At 42.7% G+C, this 14,767-nt stretch overlaps 1 long non-coding RNA gene across 4 annotated transcripts in view; it reads left to right on the top strand.

Moving 5' to 3' along the window:
- LOC310912108 overlaps positions 1-12,919 on the top strand; it is a 57,566-nt gene extending 44,647 nt beyond the window's left edge. For all 4 annotated transcript variants that reach the window (XR_014590619.1, XR_014590620.1, XR_014590621.1 and 1 more), the window contains 3 exons: positions 8,476-8,518; positions 10,313-11,742; positions 11,783-12,919. This is a non-coding gene — a long non-coding RNA (uncharacterized lncRNA). The remainder of the gene's footprint in view (positions 1-8,475; positions 8,519-10,312; positions 11,743-11,782) is intronic.
- Positions 12,920-14,767: the final 1,848 nt, after the last annotated feature.

Below are 14,767 nucleotides of genomic sequence, written 5' to 3'. Positions count from 1 at the left end.
CCATGTAGGGCTTAGCTTTGATTTTTATTACCATTAATGTCTGCATTTACTGTTCTTTCTAGTTTCTCGGATGATCTAAACCTACTGCAGAAATAGAGGAGGCACTGAATTGTTCCAACAGCTTCCAAGAAAGTATGAGGATAAAGTAAAAAAAGTCTGTAACTTCTCTGCAACAAGACCTGAAAGTGCAGTTTGGTTTGGGGACCAATACAATTGTATTTCTTGAACAGTCTACTGAGACAACTAATCCTCTTTTTTTGACTCAGTAGGTATGGGCACAGACAGGGATGCTTAGATATCTCTGTACACATCCAGAAAGACAAAGGCTGTATTAAAATCTGGAAATCTTATGGTTTATGAAATGTGTGTCTTCAGCAAGACTTTGCAGACTTAAATTAATCCCAAGAGCATCCCTTTGAAAGAGCTGATATTGAAAAGGAATGGGTCTCCTTTTTCTAATGGTGGAAATGGAGCATTAGATCTGTGTTTGCCCTGCTTATTTTGGTTTTCATTTTTAGATGCACTGAGCACTGTAAATATTTCTGGACATTCAGAAATCTTGGAGTACAGAAGTGATGGAGGCCTTACAAAATACATTTCTCTGAGGTAGCCAGCTTCAGGAAGCAAGCTGGAAGTGGGGATGAAATTAAACCTGGACATATCCACACTACTCTGCATCCACTGTTTTTCTCTTTTTCTCGCACTCTATATATTTCAGAAAGATAGGGATTTAAAAGTTCATGCCGAATTCTATGGATCACCGTTATACAAGTTTCCTTATGGCTGAGGTAGAAATCTTTCTTTGTGAGGAAAGTGTGCGCCTCTATTAGCACCATTGTGCAAGCCATAGTTTGCAAATGCGGTGGGAGGCTTTGCTCATGCTAATTTGGGCTCAGTCATGCACCTCTTTTCCTCTTTTACATGCAAATAGCAGCTGTGTCAGTCTCTGGGATGCCTCCTTGTTCCTTTTAACAGAGAGATTCCAGTTCATACCTTCAACCAGAGCATTGAACCAGTGCATGTATTCGTGGGCAGAGGTACAGCACAGTGGTACAGCTGCTGACAAGAGAAGAGCTGTGACAGAGGTTGGAACAAGTTAGTGAAATAGAGAAGTCTTGAAAGAAGACACTGAGCTTTTCTGGTATGTTTTCATTTATTAAAAAAAAAAAAAAAAAAAAGGTGTGGGAGTGGAGGAGAGCAGAGATCTGCACAAAATGATAATCCATAATCCTGCCCCCATAAAAAGGATTCTCTTGACTGCTAGAGAGATCCATTTCTTTCTTCTAACCCCAAGGGTTCCAGCAACAGCTGTGAGGCTGGAGCACATCAGGCACCAGCCTGTGTGGCTGGGATGGCTGTGGGCTGAGTGCAGGTGCTTAGATTCTTCATCCAAGCCCCAGTGCTGAGGGAGCTGGGCTGGTGAGCTGTCTTGGTGGGATCTGCTGCAGGCATCCTGCTCCAGAGGGCCGCTGGCCTTGCCAAGCTGTCCTGTGCTCTGCTCTCCCAGGGTTTGACATGGTGGAGTGCAGCACAGCTGCCCTGCTGCAAAGACAAGGAAGCTCATGGTACTTGCTTGGACCAGCAGGCAAAAATGGAGTACAAAGCATATTAGTATGATGGGGTTTTTTTCTGTTTTCAGCCTTCTCCTCTGCTTTATGGTTATGGCTACTTGAACCTAGCAGCCACCTTCCTTTTCCTCTCCTGCTCTTGTCACAGAAGTCAATGCAAAATTACTCAGGTGAAATAATTTCTATGACATCACTTCTGATGCTGTTGAACTTACTGAAGAAAGATGGTTTTTAGTACCATGCAGGCCACAAAATGTAAGTGTACAAAGACCAGTTTAAAAGGGTATTTGATTTAAGGTTCAAGGATTTCCAGAAGTTTGAAGTACAAAGTTTTCTAAGAAGGTCAGCTCAAAAAAATATGATACCCCTGTGAAGTTCTCAGTTAAATCCATAGACAGCTTGTCACAAGGGTTTTCAGAAGATGACAGTTCACCTCTTGGAAAGCCCGGACCCATGCTTGTTTTGTCCCCCAGAAAGACTGCCCTGATACCAGTGCCATAGCAGGATTCAGTGTATAGCCAGCATTGAGCTTGCATTCGCTTCCATGTGTGTCCATGGACATCCTTGAGGGCTGTAAAATGATAACTGTGAAATATCTGTGCCTCTGACCTGCTTTGTAATCTACTTTATCATAACCCCTGTGTGTGTGTGAAGGTGGCAGAGGTGGGGTCAGAAACAGATGTACATGCTTTAGTCATAGTAATGACATCAAAGTGGTGACGCCTTTATGTAGGGCTGGCCCTTAAATCCATCTGTAGCCTCTGCACTGATCCATGGGAAAACAAGGCTGTGACCTGTAGAGTTTTCACTGACTTCAGGTTTGACAATGCTACATTAAGTGGGTAATATGTTGTGACACAATAGGATAAAATTCTGGCCCTAGTAATGACCGTGGATTTTGGTATTGATTTTAGAAGTATTTTAGGATTTCAGCTGTAGAAATTAGTGGCAAATTCCATAATGAAATAATCTGGTTACTTGCTATCATACAGGCTCTTCAGCAACATGGCTATTCCAGAAAATGTTTTTCAAATGGAACATCTTGAGCTATTGACCCCCCAAAGAAACACATGCATACAATAGAATTACTTCCTGTCTATTTAACATTCACATGTAACAATGTGGGTGGGTCTGGTTATGTTGTTCTCCACCATAATGATAATTTATCCAAAGCAATTTGTTGCCTGCCTAAATTTTGCAAAAATACCTGGTCTCTAAAACCTTTTGAGAAAGGGCAATATTTGCACCTGGCATGTCCACAAGTAACTTAGATCAAGTTATTGATCGGTCCTGTATATGTCGCTTTCCAGTGGGAGGATGAGATGGAGAGGCCAATCCATTACTGCAGCCATCTACCACTGGAAAGCAATAGCACTAATGATACAGGTTTTCAATAGCTGATTTATATTATCCTGCAGTCAACAAGAACTCACGATTTTGTCACTGTACTGTTTAAAGGAACACTCCTGAATGCTGGCAGGCCCCAAATCTGACCCATTGTAACACAGCTGCTGTATTACAAGCTGGAGAAAACTGAACAAAACTCCACCAGTCCTCCAGAGTATGGTCTGGACAAGCTCTTTGCTCACTGGGTGCTGGATCTTGTGAGCCCCCAGTTCATATGAGGCTCTTTCTAGGGAGTGATTCCTGCTAAGATTCACTTTAGTTCCACCAGCTGCTCCCCAGCATTGTGCTACCCAGAGAGGAGGATGGAGTTACAGGTCTTTCTCTGGGCAAATATTGCACTTAGAGTCTCAGTGACTGATTGCTAGTTTGGTGGTGATTAATGAGAAATATGTGTCAGTGGCTATAAATGGCTTGTTCCCCTCTTCCTTCTAGTGATATGAGTACTTTGGGCAGCACAGAGGAAGTGTGTGCAGAGTCCAGCACAGAGTAGAGCTCTTGAGGGAAAGAGCAGCACCAGTGAGGAGCTGAATTTGCTTTTGATGAGCCATGCAAGAGCTGGCCTGGGCAGTCAGTGGGCACAGCCTCATCCTCTCTTTGGATCATGTTTGAATATGGCAATGGTCACATCAGCTTGGTGAGGCTGGGGTCTTGGTTTGGGAGTTCCTGGCAGCACAGGCACGAGGGAAAGGCAGAATGCAGAGCACTGAGACAGGGTAGTGGAGATGTCTGGAGCTCTGCAGGCTCAGATGGGCTGACCTGCAAGGACAAGCACTGTGTTTTTGTGCTTGTACACACCCTGTTTTCACACAAACACTCCATGTAGATTTGTAAAATGCAGTAGCTGCTGAGCATATTTTACACAGTCACAGTCTAGTGACTGAAGGATCCACTAATTAAGAAGCCTCTAATTAGGCTTTTAAATGATAAACTGTAATGGCTCTAGTGCAGCTGTTGTAAACTATAGAGTAAATTATATCCAGTTGAAAGAGGCCTTAATTACGTAATTATATAACATACTCTAAAGACTTTGAAAGATAAAAGAATTTTTAGTATCTGCAATTAAAAAAAAACAAGGGAGTAACAATAAAGCTCTTAAGCCAATGAAAGCAAGGAAACTCAAAGTTAATCTGAGAAGCTGTGCTGGTGCTTTCTTTTATTCTCATGTTGTTCTAATTTTTGGAGGGTTGTTTTTGTTCTTTTTTGTTTACCTGATGGATGAGATAAAGAAGTATTGTCAACCAGGAGTTTATGTCCCCTGCTCTTTTCTTGCTTTTATAGGTCCAGATACGGCATTAATGATTCTCAGCGAACTTTCTGGGGCTTCATCTTTGCAGAAATCCCTAGCAAGAACACACTTATCAGCCAGCTTGTCTCCTTGCATTCTGATTTACAGAATGGTTGGTTGTTACACATACTGTTTTGAAGTCAGCAGGACCTCAGAAGTTGGTCACATTTGGCCCTTGGAGACCATGTTTAGGTCACATCTAGCCTGCATGTTGTTGGTGCAGTGTTAGCAGCCATTCTCCAGGCTGGACTTACTAAGTGGAGAAAAGGGTTGGATGTATCTGGGACAATTCAGCTAAGTGGAGATTGCACTCTGGGCTTCTTTTTTACAGGGCTTAGTTCTGCTGCACTGAAACTGAGGAGAGTTTAGCCTTTGCCCACGCTGGGGCAGACTCCAGTCTGCCTAGCCTTTAGACACCAGCACTCTTTCTCTCACCCCAGCTCTGCCTGACAGTGCCTCCTTGGGAACCTTACCAGCTCTGTCTCCAAACCTGCATCTGCTCTCAGCCTCCCTCACTTACCCAGCCCTGTCTGATGCCCTTCCTTGCCATCTCCAACCACAACTGACATGATGTGCTGCAGTGAGCAAACACCTCTTTATAGAAAAAAGGAAAGATGTCTCTGATGCAAGCCTGGTGGCTCTGCTCATCTGTTGCCATTTCTTTTCATTTCCTCAATTACTGCTCCTCAGGACAAGGGCTGTGCTTTTTGAGCTGCAGCCACACAGAAGATGAAGACAGTAGGCTGTGAGAGAGAGCTTAGTTCCTACTTAGTTCCTACAGCTGTTCTTTGGGACTGGCCTTCACAGCTGTAGGACCAAGCACCCCATGACAGCAAACGAGTAGTGCTTTTTTTTTTTTTTGCTTATTCCAGCCACATTCAAGTATTTTTATCTGGAAATGTCACAGTGAGGGAAATAAGGAATACAGATCTCACAGTAAATTTTTATGGCTGATTAATTAGCCCAAAGAGTATTAAATTGTGCTAATGTAATTTGCCTCTTCGATGCTGTCTTTTGATTTCAATGGAACTAAATGCATGCTTAAAGTTAACTACATGCCTAAGTGCTGTGGTGAATCGGGGCCTAGGGCATTAATTAGAACTTGGCTCCGATTTACTTTCAAGGCTTTTCCCCCTCTTTTTTTTTCTCTTTTTTTTTTTTTTTTTTACTCTTCAGCGCTCAGCAGTTTAATTGGTATGCAGATGTTCCCCTTTATTGCTGGCAGAGGCCTCTGTCACTGTTCTGAAGGTACTCAGACTTCAAGGCTGGTACAGTGGGCAGGAAGAAACCCCCCCTGAGGGCTTTCAAGCTTTGTGGGAAATAATGATATATGAGACAGGGATTCCTTTGGAACCTGAAGGGAACATGACAGACAGAATAATATGGGAGGAAAACATTGTCTTCACAATTGAGACTGATGGTCTCATCTTGTCTCCTTGTTATTGTTACCAACCAAGACTGAGATGAGCTTTCTTATGAAGAACTTCATTTTGTGGCAGGTTCTGTATGTTGGGCACACTGCGCTCAGTGGTAGCTTTCCATCCGAAATACAGATATTGACAGGCTCTGAGGAACCCTTTGAGGTGGTGGTTTAGCTTAAAACCTAAAATTCCTTCCAGCATTGAGATGCATTTTGTCAGGAATGACAGTTGCAATTTGATAATCTTTTACCACTTTGCCTGCCTATATGAAGAGTTGTGGGGCACAGGAGTGTCAGCTTTATGAATCAGATTTTCTCACACTTTATTAATTTCACTTTCCAGTGGTTAGTGCATGTTTGCAAGAGACAATTGATTTGTACAGATCTGTGTAGGATGGAGCAATGCTGGAACTAAAGCAGGAATGCAAGTTGACAGCAATGCGATAGTTTTAACTGACAGACACCAAAGGCACTACTTAAAGCAACATCTCCTATGATGTTTCGGTTTAAAATGACCCTCAATTTGTCCTCAGGTTGTCATGTCCAAAAAGAAATGTTTTTAGGTATACTCATTTCAAATGGATCAGCCAAAATATCAAGTGCTCATTTTCTGTACTTTTATTTTCAAGTTAGATGATTCAAAGTGCTCTTGTGCAAGGTACTGGAAGATGGCTGTTTCTTAACTCCTCCAGAGTAAATGCTGTCTTTCAGGGGATGCTTTGCACATGTGAGATTTATGTTAGTATTTTTTGGCACCCACAGTTTGCATTCCAGCTAATGGGAGGTGGAAGGTCTAATACACATACTGTATGTTGTGGGTGCAAAAATGCAAATAGAAATTACACCCAGTGTGGAAAGGGCTAGGAACATGTACCTCCTTGGATGTGGGCAGGGCAGGTTAGGGAACATCATCTCCCTTTTACAATTGTCTGTTACTCTTTACATTTCTGGAGAACTGGGATCTTGCTGTTAATCTTACAAAAATAGATGCTGTGGTGAAGCCTCAGGCATGAATAAAATTGGATGTTAATCTTAAAGCAGATTTTTTACAGCTATGCACTCAGAGCAGTGAATCCAAATGATTTTGGAAACTCTGTGGGTTTTACTTATTTTTATTTAGATCAAACTGCCGTGGGGAAAAAGGTCAGTGGCACAGGTACATGTTGTAACATTTGGGGCTCCTGAAAGTTGAGCAGATAAGCACAGCAAATGTTAGACATCTCTAACTTGACACAAATAATAGGCAAAGCTGAAAAAAGCCTGCTGACAAGAGGAGTGGGCGTTGGTGGGTGACTTGCTGCAGTTTTAGAGCTGTTAAGTGTAGGTTTTTTAGCATTTTCATTATTTAAAAGTGGAGTGGTAGTTTCTTCACTCCTTCTAAAAAGTTACTAATTTACTCAGAAATACAGGGTAAGCCACAATGATTTAACAGATTTGTAATGTGCTTTAGAGTGACTTTAAGTAAGACACCCTCCTTCCCTCTAAGCTTCCCACTGTCTCAGCTCTGCCCTCACTCCTTTCTCTGTGTACATCTGCACCAAAATGCAAAGCAAGGGCTGCCTCATGCATGACTCTCATCTCTAATCCTGTGTCAGCTGGGATGCCTGGATGGCTGTGACCACTGGTGCTCGTGCAGGTTCACCTCATTGCCAGAGCTCAGAAAGACTGACAGTAACAGGCTGAGCTAGCTAATTCTGGGTATTGAGAATAGCAGCTTAGACTGTGGAGTGGTTCAAAAGCTGCTGCTCTGCAGGTTCTGCTGCAGGTGGACAGCCCTTTCTTGGAGGAGCCCTGACATACAGAGCCTGCCTTTTGCCTAATGCATGGAAAATGCCTAGTGGAGCATAGCCAAGGACTGTGATTAAGGTCCTCAGGATATCCCTGGGATACAGGCAGCATTGATTACTCTGTGGTCCTCTGTGTCTGATTCAGAGAAAGCAGCTGAGTTGTGTTCCTCAGGGGCTGTCCAAGAAGGCAGGCAGCCTGCAGGGGGGGAAGGTGCTCAGGACATTTTCTGTTGTCAAGCTGAAAGGATCTCAGCTTGTCGTGCCCACAGCTGTGCTGAGTAGCTGATGCTTCAGCTGCAGCCCTTTTGCATGGATGATATTTAAATCTGATGGAGCCTTGCTGAGAAGGAGCTGGTCCTGCATTTACTCAGAGAGATCTCTAGTGGTTTGTGGTAAGGAATTGGGACCTGGGGCTGAAGCCACAACCTCCAGGACCAAACCACAGAATTGACGCAGCTGCCAAAGCCTGCCCGTTTGCTTTCCCTGATGAAAGTCTGTCATCACACAGCTTTTGTACTTCTGTCTGCTCTAGTCATTACTGGTGGGGGGAAGAATCTGTTTTGTTCAATATAGCAATGATGTCTAGCTCAGTTTAATTTTATGAGCTGCTGCTGCTTTGTTGCTATTCAGAGCATCCATGGATTTGTTTAGTGTCAGTAATCAAGGGCAGAAATACTTGAATAGAAAGCTAAGTGGAAATGCTGAGTTTCTGGAGGACTCCAGGATTTCTTTTGCTCTTCTTTGTTTCCTTGTGCTAGAGGTGTGAAGAACACTTGTCCATTCATAACTGAAGCTATTCAAGATGCATGGGCCTGAAAGAGCATTTAAGTTACTCTTGCTCTCTGGTGTAATAAAGATCTTGTCTTCTAGCAAACATTATGAATTAAAGCTTCTGTTACAAGGAGGGATGGTAAGTTTGTGTACTAAACTTCTACTTAGAAGAATATTTTGATGTCAAACCTTTCTTTTTTCTTTTCTTTCTTTTTTTTTTTTTTTTTTTTTTTCTAGAGGCTTGAGTGTACTGCTTTTGATCTGGGAGCTTACAGAATGGGTAAGTTCAGCTGTATTGTGCTGGGTAGGTGTCACCCTCAGGGATTTCTGCATAGATCTCTCCCTTGGCCTGGACTGGAGAAGGGCAAGAGTTTGTTCACTTTCAGTTTGTGCCACTGAGGAAAATGAATGCTGTTCTAGATAAGCTATAATTTCTTCCCAAGTAGATGATGACTAAAGAAGGCCTGAACTGAGTATAGATAATCTTATATTTACTTGAAATGAATGTAGCTCACAACTCTTATTTTAGCACCAATCTGGAACACTACTGTGAGCAGATTTATGTCTGCCTCTTCCCTACCTTGGCATTCTGGCATTTATGCACTCACTGCACTGGTAGTGCACATTCTTGCAGTGATACTTGTGAGTTTAATGAAGCCCAAGTCTTTGAAAGGTGAGTAGGTAAAAGGTAGATACTTTGAGATCCAAACCTATTCCTTATGTGTGCTCCACATTCTTATTTTAGTTCTTAAATATGGTTTCATTCTTCTGATACTAAGTGTCAGCACTGATTTTAGTATGTGAATCATCAGGAGAGTTATTAGCTATTTTCTAGTTGCATGGTCCTTTGTTGCAGCATTGAAAATATCTAACTTCAACCACGTATTTTTAGACGGGATTCTTACAGGATGCCTTTTCTGTGATTATAGAAGAGCAGATTTAATCTGGAAGTCATTGAGACAAACCAATAAAGAACTTCCTTGATGTGATTTTTGGAGTTACTTGCTGGAAATGAATTGCATGTTTTTGGGTATAAGGGCACTTGAAAGCTCAAAGAAGCTTAAATGTAGATGATAATGAAAATGTTATTGGTATTTATAGGTCAGTTGATAAAGTCAACATATTAAAGTGATATGAATCATCTCCTTGATTTCATGGGCCATGCTTTACTCTTACTCTATAGCATGATCCTTGATATACACTGATGATAGGCTTAGCTTCATAAATTTTTTTTTAGTAATCCAATTGCCCTGAAATGCCATATCAAAAGTATATTTATTACAGAACATATACAGTTACTGTCTGCCAGTGTTATCTCTATGAAAGGAACCTAAGCTAAAAAAGCACATTTGAAAAAAAATGTGTCAAGCAGAAGTGGTTGGGTTGGTTCGATTTTTTTTTTTTCTTCCGTTAGACTTTCTGGGAACATTGATTAATAGTTGGAAAAGTGGTCTTTCAACTAAATTTATTTCACCCAGATTATATGCAAATTTCAGGATTTTTCAGGCATAAAGTCATATGCCACGAGTATGATATTAGCATTTAATAAAAATAACTTTGGAATAGGTACCTTGTTTGGTGAATTGCCTTCCTTGTCATTCTTCACAGTGTAACATTTTTGTAGAACGACAGTAACTGGAAGGAAGGAAAATACTGGACAGTGTTTCTTGGAACTGGGCTTGGCAGAGGTCTGCCTTTCTGGAAAAGAAATACTGATTTTGGTTCTTTATTTTGTCCTGGCCCTTTTATGCTGTTGTGTACTGGAAGAAAAGAATAAAAGTGAGCACTAGATGAGCTTGTGAGTTCCCTTTGGACCAGACTTTGGGAGTCTCTGCTCTGACTTGTATTTTGGGGTTACTTTATTCTGAGGGACTTTGACAAAATCTCAGAACATATTCTTCCAATAAGATTTCACATAGTTTGATAAATGTTTGGATAAATTTCATACCATCTTATCAAAGCAGACAATAGTTCTTTCTTGAGGAACTGAGTTTAAGTGAAATGCTCATTTATGTTGGTGGAATAATAATTAAGAGTACAAGATCCGAATCAGTCCTTTGTTATTCTGTTGCAGGAGTAGGCTGAATCAAGCCTCTGTCAAGAACCACTGCTGAAATACTGAATTAACATACCCAAGACCAGCACATCAGGAGGACAGCCTTCTACCAAGAATAGTGTGGAGATATACCTTGTTCACAGAAGCTGTGGAAACATCATGAGACTCAGACAGACACAGTGCATCCTCACAAGGCAGAGGTGTTGCTGCTCTCTGAGCCCTTCACACTTTGTGTTCATGACTGATGGAAATAATGTCCAGTTTTGAGGGAGTTTGGTGGTATGGGAGACAGTCACAACAGCTCTAATAGGGTAGCTTATCACTTTCTTGTGGAGCCAGGTACAGCTTCTGTTCTCTTTTGCACCCTCAAATCTGGTATAATATTAATTAGATTGTCACTAGGTTTCATTAGTGAAGCTCCATAAAACCAAAAAAAGGGAAGGTTTTATAGTCATGCTAAAACTTGGAATGTCATTTATACAGAGGGGGTGAACTACTGAGAGATCAGTAGCCATGAAACACTGCTTTTTCAGAAATATGAAATATTTAGGTAAAACATCTAGGTAAAATCTAACAGAAATTTGATTACTGCCTGATAAAATGGTGCCTCTTCCCTTCTAAATAGGTTTGAGCATCTCCTTAATGCAAGTCTTGCACCTTCACCTAAATTCCTTCCCAGGCAGCTACAGTGGATCTGCTCACCAAGGGAATTTGTCCCACCAGATTCCTTTTATTTTCTATGCAGTTGAATGAAAAGTGTGTGTCTTTTGAAGAACAGCAACTGAAAGAAATATTGATGACTGCCAGGGCATCTACAGAAAAAGATAAGAAAATTACTCTACTACAACAGTGAAGACAAAGGGGCTTTGTTAACTCTTTCTCGTAGGTTGTATATATTAATAGTAACAAGTAAAGTTTTGTATTTTTTCAGAGAAACACACAAGGCCTTGAATTGTATTGTTTTAATTGCAGCTAAGTGAATGAATTAAGTGGAAAATCGCACACAGTACTTTGATTGTCTAATTCTCTGTATGTGAGGCTTTGGGAACAGTTTGTTATTATAAAAGAACAGCACTAACCAGAAATCAGCCAACATGTAATTGCTAGGCTGAGGGGCAGTTTGGGGAAAGCTGATACTTATAAATTATTAAATAAAAGCACATAATATGAGGATCATCTCTCACTGCCTCCACACTTCATACATTACTCATCTTCCTAAATTTCATGGTTTTGTACTCCCTTAGTACATTGCTGCTTATAACCAGTGCAGGCATCAAAACCACCCACATCCAGGAAAGGAGATGCCTGTGCATTTGTTATGGTGGCAGTTTTGGTTATGGGACTCACCAAAGATTGTGAGCCTTCAGTTCAAGGAAAGGAATCTTGAATCAAGTTTTCAAGGTTGTTTTCAGTATCTAAAATACACCTGGGCACCTGGGACTGTTCAGGTGGTATCTAAAATACACCTGGGCACCTGGGACTGTTAAGGTGGCTGAAACTCTGGCTGTTGTTTCCACTCTACTATGTACCTTTAGAGATTTACAGTCAGCCAGTGCCCTAAATAGAAGACTTAAGAGCAATTTTGGCATTACATTTGACAGAGTTCTCAAAAAAAAAAAAAAAAAAAAAAAAAAAAAAAAAGGTTATGTAATTCCCATCAGTTTTGGTAAGACTCAGGTAACTTGTGGTTATCTCAAGTGGTTCTCACTGCTCACTTGTGCCTTACTAGCATAGGAAAGAGCCACTTGCAAGACACAGAGGAAGTAGGTGGTGATTGGACTCATCAAGAAGGTAAAACAGTACTTCATTCTCATTGTTTTTGGCTATTTCAGTTCTCCTGAAAGGATGGAGCTGCCATTAGTTCCTTTAGGACAAATTTGAGGGCTTTCTTCTGGGAGTCTATTTCAGAGGATAGAGAAGCATGTGTCCATGTAACAAGGGGTTGGGGAATGTCTGGCCTCACAAGTGAGATGGATGTTTCACAGACCAAGAGGCCCTTGGTGATCCGCAGCAGAGGATCTGTGGATGTGAAGGTGCACCAGCCCCTGGGGAGTTGGCACATCTTTGGACCAGCTGAGCTGCTATCCTATATACAATGACATTTGTGCTGTACAAACACACCCCACTATTAAATCACTGAAATACTGTTAATGCAACTTTAAAATGGTGGAGGCTTGTTGAAACTTACATGTCCACGCTGAAGTGGTGTGAAGATAAAATCGCTAATCCTAGTTACCAGCATAGACTGTTGCCTGAGAGGTGGAACTGGGCAGAGTTCAGCTTTGCACAGCTCTTGCCAAGAGTTATTTGGTATCCCTATTACTGTTTTTTGAAGTCCAAAAATATTTTCCCCCAAATAACCTATTTTTCTGCAAGGGAACACAGCTGCATTTATGAAAGATCTTGGCTTTTACAGTAAGTTGGGTTTGTGTCGTTTCCTCTCTCTATGTATGTTGTCTGCATAAAGTACCAACAGTCATAATGAAAAACACAATTTTACAGGAATTTTCAACAGTGGTTTTCAGTAGTTTAGAAAACATTGGCGCTACTTCCAACAAATGAAGAACATCAAAACAAAGCAGCTTTGAAAATGTTGATGCACTTTGGCAAATAAATCTTTGGTTTTAACCCTGCTCTATTATTCTTTCTCTGATACTAAAACCAATATAAAGCATTATTGATTTCAACCAGCTCAACAGAAGATACCATATGGCTTTCACCCCGCTGTCCTCTGTGCTGGGGGGCTAAATCTTGGCTGTGTTCTTGTGCAGCCTTTGGCTGAGTGTTCTGAGACAGCCTCCATTCAGCACTTGTGTGCAGTGTTAAAGCTGTCTTCAGTGCACCTCTTTTTCCAGCACAACATGGGAAGTTTCCTAGATTGAATTCTCAATCACAAAACTCATATGGAAGGCACTCAAAATGTAAGACCTTTCAAACCTTTGTGAGTTCACAGCATTTAAAGATAAGAGCACAGTATTGCCAAGAAATGTGTCTTGTTGAGGCCCACAATTAACTTTATCAAAAGAAGGAATCTTATTTTTGCCTGCTGCAGATAGAGGTTGCATCTTAAAGCAGCCTAAAGTTAGAGATAGCATCTGGTTCAGATCACGATATGATGAAAGATTCAGGTTAATTAGTATTTATTCTTAGTTGATAGTTATTCATTTTGGCTTGAGCTAACAAGCAGGAGTTGAAGTCCCACAAAGTTGTGTCTCCTGGGATGAGAGATAAGTGAGGGAGCCAGTCTCCATGGTGAAAATGTATTTAGGGATGGGAATGCCAGTAAGAAAGACTGGCCATTGCCTTGGGTTCGGATAGCCTGAAGGGAGGATGCTCTGAGGGATGACTCAGTGTCAGCAGGAGGGTTGGATGTAGGTGTGGACTGAGGCATTCCACGGGGCCAGGGGCAGGGGGGGTGCCCCAGTTCCCTGCTCCATCCAGTGCCCTCACACGTCTCTGCCCACACTACCCCTGTCCACCACCAGTTGCCCGAACTGGGTGGTTTTGGCCACAGGGAGCAGACAGGGAGCAGCTGTGGAGAAGGTGGCTCCTCAGAGTTCCTGCAAGGCTTTCAATTCCCCTTCCTTGTCCCTGTTTCCTGCAGCACCACACAGGCGCTGCCAGCAAAAACACCACACCACAGTGTAAGGGCAGCTGTTCTTCTTGGAGAATTGGTTTTTTTATCCTGAGGTCTCCTAAATGCTTATGCAGCCAGGAGGAGCCCATCAGCTGGAGAGCAGCTTTCCATGCTTTTTCAGTTCTCATTTTTATACCTTTTTTTAAAAAAACCCAAACAACTGCTGTTAGCATTCAGTTGGAGTTGAGACATTTCTAGCAGGATCTCCCGTGTATCTGGGCAGAGTTGCTCTTCTCCAGTAACCTCATGGACTGTTTTGTTCCCTCAGGCACTCATAGAGAAGATAATTTCTACATTGGTGAGAATTCTCTGACTTCACAGGTTCCAGTGGCCTGGGAAAGGGCAGTCCCAAGGGCAGGCACTGGGCCTCCTGCCCCACAGCCATAGGGCTTCACTTTTCCTCTCTCTCACACAACACTCTGAGACCCCCAGCAGGCAAGGCTGTTGGTATAGAGGGCTATGGGGAGGCCATTCCTGCCCTGAGGGGCCGAGGCGATGGCGGCAGGGCTGTGGGTGTCCCTGGGCCGAGGCGATGGCGGCAGGGCTGTGGGTGTCCCTGAGGGGCTGAGGCGATGGCGGCAGGGCTGTGGGTGTCCCTGGGCCGAGGCGATGGCGGCAGGGCTGTGGGTGTCCCTGGGCCGAGGCGATGGCGGCAGGGCTGTGGGTGTCCCTGGGCCGAGGCGATGGCGGCAGGGCTGTGGGTGTCCCTGAGGGGCTGAGGCGATGGCGGCAGGGCTGTGGGTGTCCCTGAGGGGCTGAGGCGATGGCGGCAGGGCTGTGGGTGTCCCTGAGGGGCCGAGGCGATGGCGGCAGGGCTGTGGGTGTCCCTGAGGGGC

The sequence above is a fragment of the Zosterops lateralis genome (assembly GCF_965231275.1).
Source record: "Zosterops lateralis genome assembly, chromosome: 8".
NCBI lineage: Eukaryota > Metazoa > Chordata > Aves > Passeriformes > Zosteropidae > Zosterops > Zosterops lateralis.
Note: the sequence above shows the minus strand (reverse complement) of the source record. Positions and strands in the feature narration are given on the sequence as shown.